Genomic DNA, 15,409 nt, shown 5'->3' on the forward strand with positions numbered 1-15,409 from the left:
GGGATATTCGCGTGCTTCACGAAGATGCTGGTGGCGCGCTCGCTTTTGGAGACTCAAGAGCGAGAAAAGAAAAATGGAACGTGTGTGGAAATTATTCAAACGAAAATTAAATATCGTGTAAGGTGCACAGAGATCGAGCAAAAAAGGGTAAAGGCACCCATGCAGGAAAGTTTGCCTAGAGTGGTGTGTCTTGCAGGTTACTGCTTGAGAGTAGTTTGTCAATTTTTGGGCGGCTAGATTGCTATTAAGACCGTTTCAAAGAATCGTGTCTGCGGTAAACTCAACGTCAGTGGGGCTGGCCAACGCAATTTTGCAATTGTGGTTGTTATTTTTTTTGTTTTCTAATTAAAATGCGCCACTCAAAATTTGCTTTAAAAAGTATTAATTTTTTCAGTCACTGTTCAACACTCTACAATTCACCCCTTTTCCAATGTTAAACCATATAGGCTCGCGAGTAGTAAAAATTGATTCGAGCGCAATTTCCATTTGGATAACGTCTAATTGGCTTCTCCCTCGGCGTCCCGGTAAGGCACCACCCGTCCACCACACCTTGCTTTTGCTGCTCGATGAGGTTCTTTGAACATCTGCTTTGAACGATCTAATTGCGTTTTTTTGTTGTTGTTGTTGTTGTTGTTGTTCGTTTTCGAGAAGAAGAAAAAAAACAGGTCTTTGCATGCGCATTTCTAGTTCGTTCGTCTGCAAATCGTTAGGCTTTTTAAAGTTTTCGCGAAAAAAAAGTGAATTTCGATCAAATTTCACGCCAAATTTGCACCGCTTTGTGACTTTGGCTTCAAGTTACGGCGGCGAAAAAAAAGTGGCCCCAAAAGTTTGGCACTGGGCCCAATCGCCCAAGTTTAGTCGAAGGGAGAGGCTTATTAGATGAGCATTAAGCAAATTCGGCCCAGCTGGTCCAAATATATATGGTGTTGTTGCCCACCGAAGAATTACGACATTCGGTGAACATACGATGGGTGCGAGCAGACTGCACAATAATAATAGTAATCTGCAAAGTTGAAAATTTTAATTTTTCTGGATAATTTTGTGTGAGAAAAATGCGTAATTTTTCCTTAAAAACCTTGTAAATTTCATCATTGAGCTAAACTTTTTCATTTTTATTTTAGTATCAATTTTACATTATGTAAAATGTAAATTCTAAATTCACTTCTCAGTTAAGACATTTTTATATGATTTTACATTTATCTTAATTAAAATTGTCAGGAGAGGTTTTATTCCGAACAAATGTGTAATTTGACCACAAAAACTGTAAAATTTCATCAACGAGCTGAATTTTGAACCACATTAAAAATGATAATGCCACCGCTTGAAAAAATCTACGTTTTGAAATGTTTCCTCATTTTTCTGGCGTCAAATGTAATTTTACACTGTTTTGATGTAAAATCATGTATCCTAACAGCGAAATGTAATTTTACCCAGTTTTCGAAGTAAACTCAAAAATTCATCTGACACAACATTTTTAGCACAGATTTTGTGTCAGAATATTTTTTTTAACCAACAAAAACTGTTTAATTTCTATTTCTACATGAATATGTATGTGAAACTACATTGAAAAGTATGGAGCTGCCTCTTAAGTTAGATTTTTTTTTTGTGATTTGACCTATTATTTTTGTGCGAACATGAATGAAAAAAATAAAACGTTGGACATTCAGAAAAAAAAACATGGTGTTTGGGTTAAAATTACACATTAATTTGATACGAAACATGCAGGACAGATTTTGTGTCAGAAACATGTGTGAAATTTCACCAGCGCGTTGAGATAAATAGGTAAAAATAGGTAAAATTACATGTAAAATTTGGTAATTTACACATTTTTTGCTTTGTGGCTAACAGATTATACACACAGATCATGTCTACTTTTTTTGAAGTCGTTAAACCACAATTTATGTGGAACAACGCTTTCTGAACATAATTCTAAGTAACACACTCACCGCTTGAGTGGAGATTTCTTTGCCAAACAGCTAAAAAAACATGGTAATATTGCCAAATTTGGTTTAAGGTAGAATTTGTCATTTTGCCTGGAAAATGTGTGTAATTGCTATTTTATCTAATCTAATCTAATCAGACCCTAGCGCAGCCAATCTTTCGAAGGGATCCTGGAGAGTGCCTTAGGTTAGATGACGCCTAGCACTCTTCTTGTCATTTATTAACATTTGTAGTGCGCCATTGCATTGAAATGCGTTGAAACATCACAAGCGTTAAAGCGGCCAGGCCTACTGCGTAAAGCCGTATCGCAGAGATGACTCGTAATTGGGTTGAGTTTGAGCACTGAGTGTTCGAACAACAACACAATTCTGAATCGACAGGGAAGGAAGAAGCGTGGGGACACACCACCATACGCTCCGAGATTTGGTTGTATTCGTTGGGAGCACCATGCTAAGAAGGTTTGGTACTCCGGGACCCTCTGGGATGGGACATTGTATTTCCACGAATGCCCTGGACACTATTTGCCGTGGTTAAAGCGCCACAACTCGCTCTCTGTAACAGTATTCCTAATTCCAGTCCACGCTCACCAAGTCGTCATGGCCTGGTGGTTAGCATTTTTGCTTACCAATCCAAAGGACGGGGGATCGAACCCCGCCTCGAGCGACTTTGATTTGTCGTTCATATTTATCATTTCAAATTCATGTGTTCTTAACTTTCTCGTTGGGAGCAGATGGGCATCGAACCCAGAACCATTCGCTTAAAAAGTGAACACCGTAACCAGTCAGCCACGGCCGCTCCGCAAATGTGTGTAATTGCTATTTTAACACAAAAATGGAAAATATAAAAAAAAGAATTATATTTCCCATGTCAAAATCATTCTTATTTTTACTGGGCAAATGAACAAATTTGTTAGATATTGTGAAACTTTTTTTCTGTTACAAATTATGTCTGTTGTTGTATATGACTTATTTTTCGATGTACTTTTCCCTTAAAATATATTAAAAAAAGCAATCACGCATAAAAAAGAAGCAAATTTACACTATGTTTGAGGCAATATTAAACTTTTTTGTACATAAAATCTGGTCACATTCCCAGATGTGATAGGGGAACTACACAGCAAAAAATCCGATGGTAAAATCGCATGCAAAAGCATGCACATCACCTTTGTGAGCAAAAGCATGTAATATTGTATGAGAAAACGTGTACACAAAAAGCATGTACCGAAGAAAAAAAATCAGGTCTGCTCACCCCAAAAATAACATCAATCCGGCGAGAATCATACTTAGATTTCTAAGTCAGCGCCCCAACCCGCTCGGCTATCTCACCGCTGTTAAAATGGTTGGATCAATGTCAATGTAACAGTAGGTATTATCGGCCTATCAGGACTTTGAACATGAATTACAGCTTAAATAAAGTGTTTTTGACTGCTCCAAAGCAATAAACAGCTCAAAAAAAGTGAGCAACCAACTAATCATTGTTGATACATCTGAAAATGTTGATTTAATTGCGGAAAACGGCAAAAGTGATGAGAATTAGTCGAATGGCTTAGTGTGAATAATATGGGTATATTTCCCCTATTACTTTTATTTTTACTGTGAATTAATTAAACCTAATTTAACATTTGAAATAATTTTATAAATATCGATCCTTTGTAACTTTTCCAAATTTCCTAAAGTGTATTCCTTGACCTGATTTACAGTGTAAACCAACAGGTTGTCGTATCCAATAAACCAACAAATTACAAATTACAAATTGTTATGATAAATCAAACTCATTTCATAAATAAATATTTCAAAGTATACAAACTCAACCTCAACTTTGACATTGGTACTTATACAAAACAGGATACTGTTAGGTTAGTCAACAATGCAATGAATGTAAAATTATCGCTCGTTGATAAGCCTTCTCTTTGCGGATGTTTTTGTCAATTTTAATTGATCGATTTTTTAAACCCTACATATGATCTGACAACTTAAATGACGAGTGTTTTTTTTTTTCTTCAGCTGGAATGAGCAGGAAATAAGTAGAATTTTGGAAAGTTGAAAATTTGGTTAACTCTTTTTTGACTAATTTTACCTAAAATGTGCTTTCAACTGTGAAATTCAACAGAAACTGATGAAAATTTCACCAGTTCCTGATGTAAAATTACACGTTTTTTTAGACAAAGGCTGTCACCATTCCCTGATGTGTAAATTAGATATTCATGTAAGAAATGAACTAAACGCACTTCAACAAATTTTCTTTGCGGCTAACATTACGCAGTAAAGTCTGGCCGCTTTGATCTTAAGGTGTATACTTTAAAAGAATTCCAACTAAAAATGTAACAAAAAAAAAACCTTGACAAAGCAGCATATTTCTGCGTAACTTCTTATCAGTCTTACCACAGCTGCCGCTGTTCCATAAGCTTAGCCACATGAACTTAAAGAGAACGAGCTTATTCATCAGTGATTGCAACGGGATGCAATTTGCGCGATTGCATGAAGTTTAGCCTTAAGAGCACTGCCGCTGGTGAGGTTGGCAAGTACCTTGCAATGGAGGAGAGTGGGCATAATTTCATTATCGTTCGCACACTCTTTCAATTTTAGAACCATTAAATGAGCTTCCTTTTGTTTGCGAGCTCTCGCGTTTTGCTTCGCGATGTTCTCTCGCGAGGGTCTTGTCCAGCTACGGTGCTTCTACACGAAAAAAAAAAATCAATTCTCGAAATCGTGAATTAAACTCACGAATGCGAGAACCACGAAGGATATATTCACGTTTATAGCTATATATGCACTTCGGAAGGAACCGGTCAAGAAAAAAATCAAATGGGCAGCAGCGGCGGCGAGAGCAAGCCAGAGAGGGTGAAGAAATGCCCCAAGAAATCGCTCCCTCTCCTTTGTTCTGCTGTTCGTAAAGCTGTTTCTTGACCCCTTTCCTTCCGAAATCCGTACTAGCCTTATATGGCAAATGCACCATACTCATGAACAAATTCCTTCGTGGTTCTCACATTCGTGAGTTTTAATTCACGATTTCGAGAATTGATTTTTTTTCTGTGTACATAAATAACCATAACGCCCATGGCGAAGCATCATTTTGGCGCCCCTCCCAAATTTACAACATTTTGATAAATTGATGCTATGTTTCAATGACAACTTCAATTAGTTTTGATTTCATAATTGCAATTGGAGACCTGATTATCTGGAGTTTTTTTTTTTCAAAGGTCCATAAAAACCAAATTTTCAATTTTTTTGAGGTTTTTTATTAGCCCGGACTCAAGGCGGCTTTAAAAACACCCAAAAGGCAAAAACTGGAAATTTGGTTTATTGGATCTTTTCAAAAAAAAAAAAAAAAAACTCCTGATATAATGGTTAAAATCAGAAACACAGTTTTTTTTTTATATTTTTTAATCAATATGAGATAGGTTGAATTGAAAATTTATTGTAGGAATTAAGTTGACTGAATATTTTCTCAGATTCCATAAAATTGATAATGTTCCCTGGGCATGAGTAAGGATCTTGTCGCCGCTAGCGGGTTGGCTCAATTATAAAATTAAATATTGATAATATTACCCAATTATCCGGCCAACACTTGCGATCGGATCTCTACATTGTGTCTAGGTGTAAATTCCTAGCTAGGAGTGATCAGTGTTAGAGATGGTCCCAGGGCTTAAGTAGGAGTTCATTGAAGCAAATAGTCTCCCCTCCCTTTTAAATTGAAAAAATGAACTCTGAAAACAAGCGCTTACTCACAATAAAAAAAAAACAGATGCCTCTTCTAGGCCTGGTAGGGCTGCAAAAACATAGATATATAAGTATATCATAAGCTGTGTATTATTTTGATTTGTCAAAATTTCTATAGAGTCTCGGTCAATCAATAATGAAATGATATCGGACAAAATTCGTTAATCTGTTGAACTAACGGTTTTCGGATTATCCCTGGGCCTTGTAAAGTCAAGGGGCATGATTTGATCCTAGTGCATTAGTTAAAATTTGGGTATACATTCTTTTTTATAAGCACTATGGACACCACTTCATGCTACGAGAACTCGCTTTGTCGCAGCCCAAGGGCTTAAGCGTTGACCGATAAGCTGTCTTCGTGAACTAGGTAGTTCTCCGATAGTGAAAATATCACAATTGCACAAGACACCGCTGCTTCTGTGACTTTTTCACTATCACAATGTGGGATTTAGGTGGGACTTTTGTATAGTACAATTGATTTGTTGCTTAGCATTAGCATTTAAAATAAATCTGTATGCTTTCCAAATCTATTTGATGATAAATTTAGTTGCAATTGTTAAGTTAGAGTAATGCTGTTAATAAACTTTGATTGATGTAGAATACTAGGCATTCTTATATGTCAAATTATCCATAGAGTCTCGATCAATCAATAATGTAATGATATCGGACAAAATTCGTTGATCTGTTTAATGGTTTTCGGATTATGGTTGTATTGACCATTGTTGCGAATCGAGGAACTACGGATCTTTTGACGTAAATGGTCATTTCTTTTTCAAATCGCGATTTCTATCCTATTTGCATTTATATCAGTTCACAAATTTTTATTGTTTTTTGATAGAAGTAATACTGCAACAATTAAAGAAACGTTTAGTTTTGAACATTAAGTTTAGAGGATTTTAGATTAAAATTTAGATTTTCAATCCAAAGTAGTTAGCAAATGAATATTTGGACTTATATGAATAATTGAACATTTTGGACTTATGAATAACACTCAACTGTGCATTTATTCTAGAGTCAGATCCATACAGCGTCAGTGTTTATTTGGTCGAAGTGTACTAATTCATTGGCAGATCTGATTCTAGTTGTAATGTACGACAAGACTACTGACGGACGTGACAGGACGAGGGCCCAGTTTAGAGGTTTCAACATCAACGATGTGCGGCTGGACCACCCTCCCAAAAAAAAAAAAAAGATTCCATAAAATTGATAATGTTAGCAGGGTTTAGTTTTAATTTATTTATTTTTCAGATGAATGCACAGAATGTTTTGCTCAGTCATGATAAATTTTGCTATAACTTATCAGTTGATTTGATATGTTCTATGCCTGTACTGTCAATTTGATTGTATAAGCAAAAACTTTCCCGGATTTGTTAAATTTAGCTATATGAATTGGCATTGGATTTCGTTGCGGTGTAGTTGGAAAAAAGAATCAAAAATCCTTCATTAAAATTAAAAAAAAATACTAACTATAATTTTTCAACATGCAGGGCAGAACCAAATTTTGTCAAAATCAAATAAAGATCTGGATCATTCAAAATCCAGCTCTATTTATGATAAAACTTATTTTAATGATAATAACAAGAGCCTTATTTTTGGTTAAAAAAAATATGAATATAAGTTTTTTTTTCTTTTTTGTTGATTAGTCCATACGATGCTTGAGAATATTTTTACATAATTTTATGTTTTAAAATTATGTTTTTTTTTCATCGGTAGTTTTTATTCTAGAAAAAATGTTGCACACAGCTATATAAATATTTTCAAACCTTGATAAAATATTTTTTGTTTGTTTTCGCTTCGCTTCGCTAGGAGACGGTGATTTAAGCGGATTGCAGACTGGATTTGGGGAGACTTGATCCCCGGGGAGACTTGATCCCAAGCCTGTATCTCGTCAGCATGTGGGTAAAACAATTTGCTTTGTTTTAGAAAGTTGTGCGAAATTTACTAAAACTCATTGTAGAAAACAAAGAAAAAAATTTAAAAATGTTAAGATTGAGTTACACACGTTTTTCTAAGAAGTGCTGCAAAAAACTCCCAAGAGATCTTTTTTCTTTGTTTTGATAAGTATAGAAAACACTGAAAAATTATTCCAAAAAATATTTTTTATACATGAATTGTTTGATAAATATATCAACTCCAAAACCCTTACGCATTTGAAGTTAAATTTATCGTCATACTATTTTTACAATCAATTGTTTAAAAAAGTGCGTTTAGGGAGACTTGATCCCTGCATTTTTACAGTCACTGGAATCAGCCTCAAGATTAAATAATTGGGCTGAGTCTTCGTACATAGTTTCCTTTAGTATAGTTGTATACATAACTTACTGCAGTTTGAACCTTTTTTCAAAAGTTTTGTAAACAAAATTTTCCAGCTTTTGTAAACATGCTCAATTTTGGTCTAAAAAAGGAAATTTTATGTTTTTAAATATTTTGCATGCTAAACTTGTTATATTTTTAACACAAACGTACAGGTTTAATGTGAAATTGCTGTAACTTATGGAAAATTAAAAGTTTGGATGAATAAGAAACATTTTGCTTAAGATTTCTTCAAAATGTTGAAAGGGGGATCAAGTTACCCCTAACATTTTTGAAATGCCGGTTTAAAATATTTTTCTAAAACGCTTGGCATGATTCGAAGAGTTCATCTGATGAAATATCCGTATTAGCCAAACATAGATGAATGTTTAAGCTTTCAATTCATGCAAAAATATCATAGTTTTGTGAGAAATTGACAGAGTTATGTGCGATACAAAAAAGGGGATCAAGTCTCCCCACTCTCCCCTACACCTAAAGTTTAAGAACGAGGGGATAGCCCTCACGAAAAGAAACGTGAGGAAAGTGCTATTTTGCGAGAGTATAGTCCTCTCGCGTGTTCATTCGTTCATTGGAACAGTTTATCTTATTGAGTGGCTTATATGGACAAATGACCGCCACTTAGTCACCGAACCATGGTGGCCCATACGGCAAAGGTACGGTTCAATATGCCGAAGGTCTTGGGTTCGAGTCTCGGTACCGGTACTTTTTTTTTGATAAATGAACTTTTCTTGAAGATGAACCCATGAGTAAAGTACTCCCGGTAATTTTTGGATTTATCCTCTCAGTCCGCACACTGTAACATTTTACTACCGAATCGTGCTCTTTATCCTCTCGTATGCCGATGTCCAGTTCTGGGTGTAGGTCAATTTAAAAACACAATGTTGCTTATAAAAGAGGAAATCGTGCTGAAAAAATTCAAAGGCCGAGATTGTCAACATTTCAAAAGAAAAGTGTTGCTTTAGTGTTTAAATAATTTATATTTTGAAGAAGCCAACTGATCAAAATAAGACTATCGAGGTTTTTAAGCGAAGATGGCGTTCGAATGGTGAACGCCCGAAATGTCAAAATCACGCAGTGGTACCAACATTACGGAGCAAGTGTGCCATGGCATGACAGCCACATTTTTTTTTCTAATGTTGGTGCTACTGCGCGATTTTGACATTTCGGGCGTTCACCATTCGAACGCCATCTTCGCTTAAAAACTTGGATACTTTTCCACAGTTTGGTGATTGTGATTCACAGCCAAATCAACGTGAAAATAAAAACAATTCGCTATAAACATTAATAATCGAGATTCGATTAATCACAAAAAAAAAATACTTTTGTCTTATTTATTATTGTCGAGCTAAGTATTACCCCTAAATTTCTCTAAAGTGATTAACGTGAAGACTTCCATCATTGTCATGATTTTTCCTTCAAAGATATAAATTTTGCGTCGCTTTCAATATTTTGACAAAATTCCTTCAACAAGTTATTTAGATTAGTGCCCTACAAATGCTGATTTCTTTTGGTAACGATTATCTCATTCCTTGTTAAGTCATGGAAATCGTCATTAATCAATGATTGCCAACTAGGACGTCAATGACTGTGCCACAAAAGTATATAAATTTTGAAGCACAATTGATTTAGATGAAAAAATCCTTCAGTGGATTCAAGAAGGCAACAACCGGCACATGCTGATTCATTTTGGTGCAGAAATTCGTTAAATTGAATTTAATACACAATTTTTTATAGTGATGATTAATTTTCTTCGAAAATGATCAACGGCTTCACCTTAAGACACTTTAAATCCAAGATGGCGGCTAAAATGGCAAAATGGAGCGTTCCTTGAAATTTACTAAAAACTAATTAGTACACCAACCAGTAGAGCTGCTTTTTGTGAACATTTCTGTTTAATTTGACTTTTCTAAAAGTTATTCTATTATTTTTACAAGCATTTAAAAAAAATTCCCAAGTGTATTTTAATCAGACGAGAATGCACTGGAGCCCACGCAATTTCTATTCTATTTCTTTTTTTTTCTTTCAGCACTCTTTTGTGTTGCCATTTAGGATGAAATTTTCAGCGAACACTCACAAAAAGTGACATTTACCGAGAAAGTTTGTTTGTCTTCGCCTTCGATTTGAATAGGTATAAACTTCAAGTGGCTCAGCGCGTTTGTTTGTTTTTTTTTATAGCGCTTGCAAATTATTTACATGTGTCAAACACAAAAAAGTGCGAGTTTGTTTGTTTGTTTGTTTGCGATAGTGTAATGGCTCCTTACTATTGCGCGTCCTAAGAAATAATCAGTTTTGGTGATTATCTTGAAGAGGTCCCTAAGATAAGAGCGCAAGCGTTTTTCTAATCCATCGTAGCAATCATGTTCAATTTCCTAAGATGTCAGGTTTGTTTTCAAGATTGAATGCAGTCGGTAGTTTAGTGTTTTCTTCATAAAAAAAAAACATTTAATTGAATGTATGTATTTTTTCTGATGCAGGGATCATGGAGGGTACCGTGGAGGACATCAGTTTGAGGAACCAACATGAATAGCTGGGAACAGACCATTAATTTCCAGTTTGTTATGGTTCAGTTCTCTGGGACCTCAACGATCTTTCAGTTGGCCCGTTGCCGGCACTTTACCACATTGGCTGATGCAGAGTAAGATGCACTTCCTTATCAAGAAGGTTATGTGTGTGCTCAAAAACCCACATAAGATTGATTTCTAACGCAGCCGAATATTTGAAGCAAACAGTCACGTCTCCAGGTGGCAAGTTGATTCAGAGCATCAACGGGCCTTTCCATTGATCACCATGTCGTCAAAAAAAAAATCAGCCACCCAAGCCAAACTGTCGTCGTCAGTATGAGCCTCCCGGTCGGTGAAGTACTTTCCACGTGTATTTTTATATGGAAGGAAAAAATCTAAAAAATACAATTTTCTAAAACCAGCATGAATTAATCGTTATCAATCTCTTTTTATTGCACGATTCTTATACGAAATCAATTCAAATCCACTTGAAGATCTCCAGCGCCATGTAAGATAGTTATGAGCCTCCGGTTCGGGTTGTTCTTCTTTTGCCCAGGGCTGTGGAGTCGGAGTTTGAGCCGGATTCGGTGGAGTCGGGTATTTTTGGGGACCTGGAGTCGGAGTCGGAGTCGGCTAAATTGTATGAGCTGGAGTCGGAGTCGGCTAGAGTTGGTAGGATGGAGTTGGAGTCGGAGTCGGTTGGAGCTGAAAGCTGGAGTCGGAGTCGGCTAATCTCAGAAAGCCGGAGTCGGAGTCGGAATCGCTTGAAATATGACCCGACTCCGCAGCCCTGAGTGTGCCAGTGGACGATGCATTTCAGCATATCTTCTGATTATCCTTGTTGGGTTATCTTTCTCTTCTGATAAAGTCAGAACCGCGTGAGTCTCCGGAGGAGAGGTCGAGCTCAAAGATCAATTGAAGAGCGATGCCGACTAAGAATTGTGATTGCCTTCACGTCGGGACCAGAATTGTCCTTGGATGTCTTTACTGACTGCTCGGTCTCCAGGGGAGATTTAATGTCAGCGCGAGCATGGACCGCCAGGCCAGTTACCAGGTCACTACGGTACAATCACTTCGTCAGTGGTACGATGATAGAACCTGGAGGTTCCGCGAGTGAATGTCCGTATCGACTTAGACAGGGAGAGTCCCGTTTGGCTCTCCAAATCTAATCTTATAAAGACCACCAGCATCAAAGGGAAGGGAAACAATAAATGACTCCATCATGTCCTCTCCTCGCACCATGAAGTTCAAGGATGACGCCCTTAGGACGCTGGTCTTAACCGTCTAAGGAGATCTTCTCACGACAAGTCCGGTTTAGCAGATACTTGAGCTGCTAATTGCCAACGAGAGAAAAACCTGCCCGACGGAGCCAGTAACGTCCGTTGCGCGTCCATCCGACCTGGTCCGGAGACTGGATACCACCAAGCTGACCGCGAGAGCCGCAGAACCGCTGCTTCCAGCGCCGAAGATAGACAACAGCAGGCAGGACCAACAAGCCAACACCAGCCAGCCAAACAAGCCCCCACGATTTTCCCAGATTGTCAGTTTATGTCAACAATTCTTTTTTGTGTTAGCCTACTTGCTCTTGTCTTTTCTAGGGTTTTGCGTTGCGACGATATCTTTCTGCGGCGATTAATTGGAGCGCAGGATTCTAATTTTTCTCGAAATTATTAATATATAAATCAAACAAAACAAATACCAATGCCACTATCAACGAATCAACTTTGCCGTAAACTGAACACAGTTGACCTGATCGTTTAAATGTTTCAACTTCAGAGTTAGTTTAACATTGCAATGCTTGCTTTTCTTTGCTCGTTGCAAAATTATTGAGTTTCAGATTAAAGTAACTACCATAACACACCACAGCTAGCTTCTTTCCTTCAGCACAGCCTGCTCCGATAAACACACCAACCCAACACCCAAACACACACTTGCTTGTCACACCACACCACACCAGCTTGCTTTGGGTTGCTAAACTCTCCTGCTATCGCGAGTCAGCCAGGCCAGCCAGCCTGCTTTTTTTCTCCTTCATATGTCATGCATGTGGCTGTTGTGCCGTTCTGTGTTGTGTGCATTTACTTTTCATTGTCGTTTTCGTTCGCGTCCGCAAAAGGTACTGCGAATGCCAACTTGGATTTGCTTGCAAGTCGCACCAGGATTAGTCATCCGCGCGCTGATAGCAATCTATTCGTTGGGTTGGGTTTTCGCGAATGTTATCATCGCGCGGCGCGTCATAACAATTGGATGAGCTCATAACTTTTTTTTTGTTTTCTTGTGTTTTTTTTTTTCAGAGAGGATGCAAGTTGAACAACCCCTCCGGCTTTCGTCCAGGATGTCGTCGTCGACGACGACGACGACGGTCTCCAGCAAGGAGTAGCGGAGGGGTCAAAAATCGACCAACAGGAGGAGACACACACAAAACATTACCCCACCGAAACAAACAAAAAAGAAAACGTTGTGTTGATGTGTGTGCGTCCGACAGGACGACTCATCAACCTCTTACCAACACAAAGCGCGCTGGGCCTTTTTTAAATGTTCCTTTATCTCGCACACACACACATGTTTTGATATCCCTTTTTCGACGACGGCTCTCTTTCTCACACGTATGACGCGCCCCGGCGGAGGGCGCCTGAGCACACAGGACGAAGGCGACGACGACGGCCGTGGGCCGTGCAGGAAGAAGCTGGAGGCAGCGCAGCGGCCATGGAAAAACCCCACCGCCAACCTCCGACGACGACGACAAAGAAGAAGCCGCGAGCCGCATAAAAAATGTACTTTTTTTTATAATCACACATCATTTTTGTAGAATTTAAGGACACACTCTTTTAAGTTTCTGGTAGATTTATATGTAATCACACAGTAATAGGTTCCCCCACAGGTAATTTCAAACGTCGACCATGGTACATCCTGTCGGCGCGGTCACTCCCTTCTTCCAGGTCCTTTCATTTTTCGTTTCTTGCGCGTTGCGCCCGTCCAGCAAAAGAAGCAGGAATCAGCGAAGAAAAAGGGGCCAAATTTTGGCCGGCCGGTTTTCGGCGTAGGCGTAGGCACAGGCCGCGACGACCCCCCACTGGAAAAGACGACACTCACTTCACGATATTCCAACTGCTGCTGCTGCTGCTGCTAGGCTAGACTTTTGCGAAGATCTGCTGCTTGCACTTTGGAACACCCTTTCGAACTCGCGCGCTCGCGTCTTGGCTAATTCTTCCTCGATAATTCTTGCGCTTTTCGCCAGCAAATAATGTTCTCTCTGGTTCCCCTCTTCTTTTCCTCAACTTTAAAGTACACACTGAGCGCGACGAAGACGACGACGACGGCGGCGGCGGCGGTGTTGTCTACATTGGTCGGAGAGTGAAGAAGTACTGCCTGGCTCTGGCTCCGAGAGTCCCAGAACAAGCCGCGCGAATACGCCTCTGGAGTAATAGTGTTGGTGCAGGCGCGGCGCAGCGCAGCATAAAAAGACTCCAACTCTCTCTCTCTGAACTCGAGGTTCAGGGTAGAGAACATGCTACAGTGCAAAAAATAAAAAGGAAAATAATACATGAACAGCATTAAAAGGATGTTGGTGTCTTGGTACCGGCGCGCGGTGACCGTACTCGGCATTCACGCCCCAAAACATAAATATACGCACACGCGTACGCACGCGAGGAGCGGACTGTGTTTGTGACGACGATGAGTTTTGGGGGGTTACGATGGGCAGGGTGGTAACATAAGACGGGTTTGAATGGACAGTTGAAAGAATGCATTGAGTTTGAAAGTTCAATTGATTTGCTTAGCAATTTAAATTATTTTATTGATTAGATTGAGTGATTGAGATATAGGCGAAAGTTCTAAAAACAGTAAATATCAAGCATAATCATGTTGCAATACCAGACCTTCATTGTATTTCGTTGCTTGCAAGTCAATCCCTGAAATTCACAGATTTCAAAAACCCTTTTTTCTTCTATTTTTGACCAGGGCCATCTAGAATTGGCTGACTCGCGTTTTGTAAGCATTTTTAAGAAAAACTAAGATACGCCCGCATAATCAAATACCAAAGGTGAAACTGTCGAAATCATAAGAAAATTATTTCTGGTATGGTTACCATTTGTGATATTGTTGATATAATGTCACAACCATATAACAAAATTAAAATGGTACTATTTCCCGAATTGTTGCACTTATCTTGACATATTCGAATGGTTGATTTTTTTTCCTACAATTTAATGAACGGTATCTATTCGTCATACGATTAGGATGGTTCGAAACAGCTATTGTTAGAACATAATTGTACTGTAGCCGGTATGATAAAAGTTATGATACTCGGTATGATTTAGTCAAAGAAACCTAAGCGGAAAATTTCCTAAATTTCCTAAGTCCTAATAATTGAAACAATTGCACAACAATTAATGGTACGATATAATTATTCCTCATATGTTTGGTATTATTTCAAACCGTTTTTGTATGATTGAGCCAAAAATGAATTTTAGCGAAAATTTTCTTAAGTCCCAATGATTCAAACAATTGTTGAACAATTCATGGAGAAATATAACTTTTCGCCATATGGTAAGGATTTTTCGGAACAGCTATTGTTAAAACATAAGGGTACCATAGCCGACGTAGTATTTCCAACTTGAAGTTCAGCGAAAAACTCTTAAGTCCCAATAATCCAAACAAGTGTACAACAATTTATGGAACGATATAACTGTTCGCCTAACGCTTAGGATTATTTGAAACAGGTATTGTATGATTGAGCCAAATGAACTACAGCAAAAAAAAATCTTAAGTCCGAATGATTCAAATAATACTACGATATACCTGAATTCAGCGAAAATTTTCCTAAGTCCCAACAATTCAAACCATTGTTCAACAATTCATGGAACGATATACCTGAATTCAGCGAAAATTTTCCTAAGTCTCAACAATTCAAACCATTATTCAACAATTCATGGAACGATA

The 15,409-nt window shown here is 38.1% G+C and overlaps 1 protein-coding gene and 1 long non-coding RNA gene across 5 annotated transcripts in view; one reads left to right on the forward strand and one right to left on the reverse strand.

The window, feature by feature from the left end:
• LOC120428503 (coronin-7-like) overlaps positions 1-15,097 on the reverse strand; it is a 38,147-nt gene extending 23,050 nt beyond the window's left edge. For 2 of the 4 annotated variants that reach the window (XM_039593515.2, XM_039593513.2), the window contains exon 1: positions 13,562-15,097. The gene's annotated coding sequence lies outside the window, so the exon portion shown is untranslated. The remainder of the gene's footprint in view (positions 1-13,561) is intronic. The other 2 variants (XM_039593517.2, XM_039593516.2) reach the window with 1 other exon arrangement.
• On the forward strand, positions 12,152-13,440 carry LOC120428504 (uncharacterized). Its single transcript, XR_005607118.2, has 2 exons — positions 12,152-12,584; positions 12,763-13,440. It is a non-coding gene; the product is annotated as an uncharacterized LOC120428504 (long non-coding RNA).
• Positions 15,098-15,409: the final 312 nt, after the last annotated feature.

The sequence above is a fragment of the Culex pipiens genome, chromosome 1 (genome assembly GCF_016801865.2).
Source record: "Culex pipiens pallens isolate TS chromosome 1, TS_CPP_V2, whole genome shotgun sequence".
Lineage (NCBI taxonomy): Eukaryota > Metazoa > Arthropoda > Insecta > Diptera > Culicidae > Culex > Culex pipiens.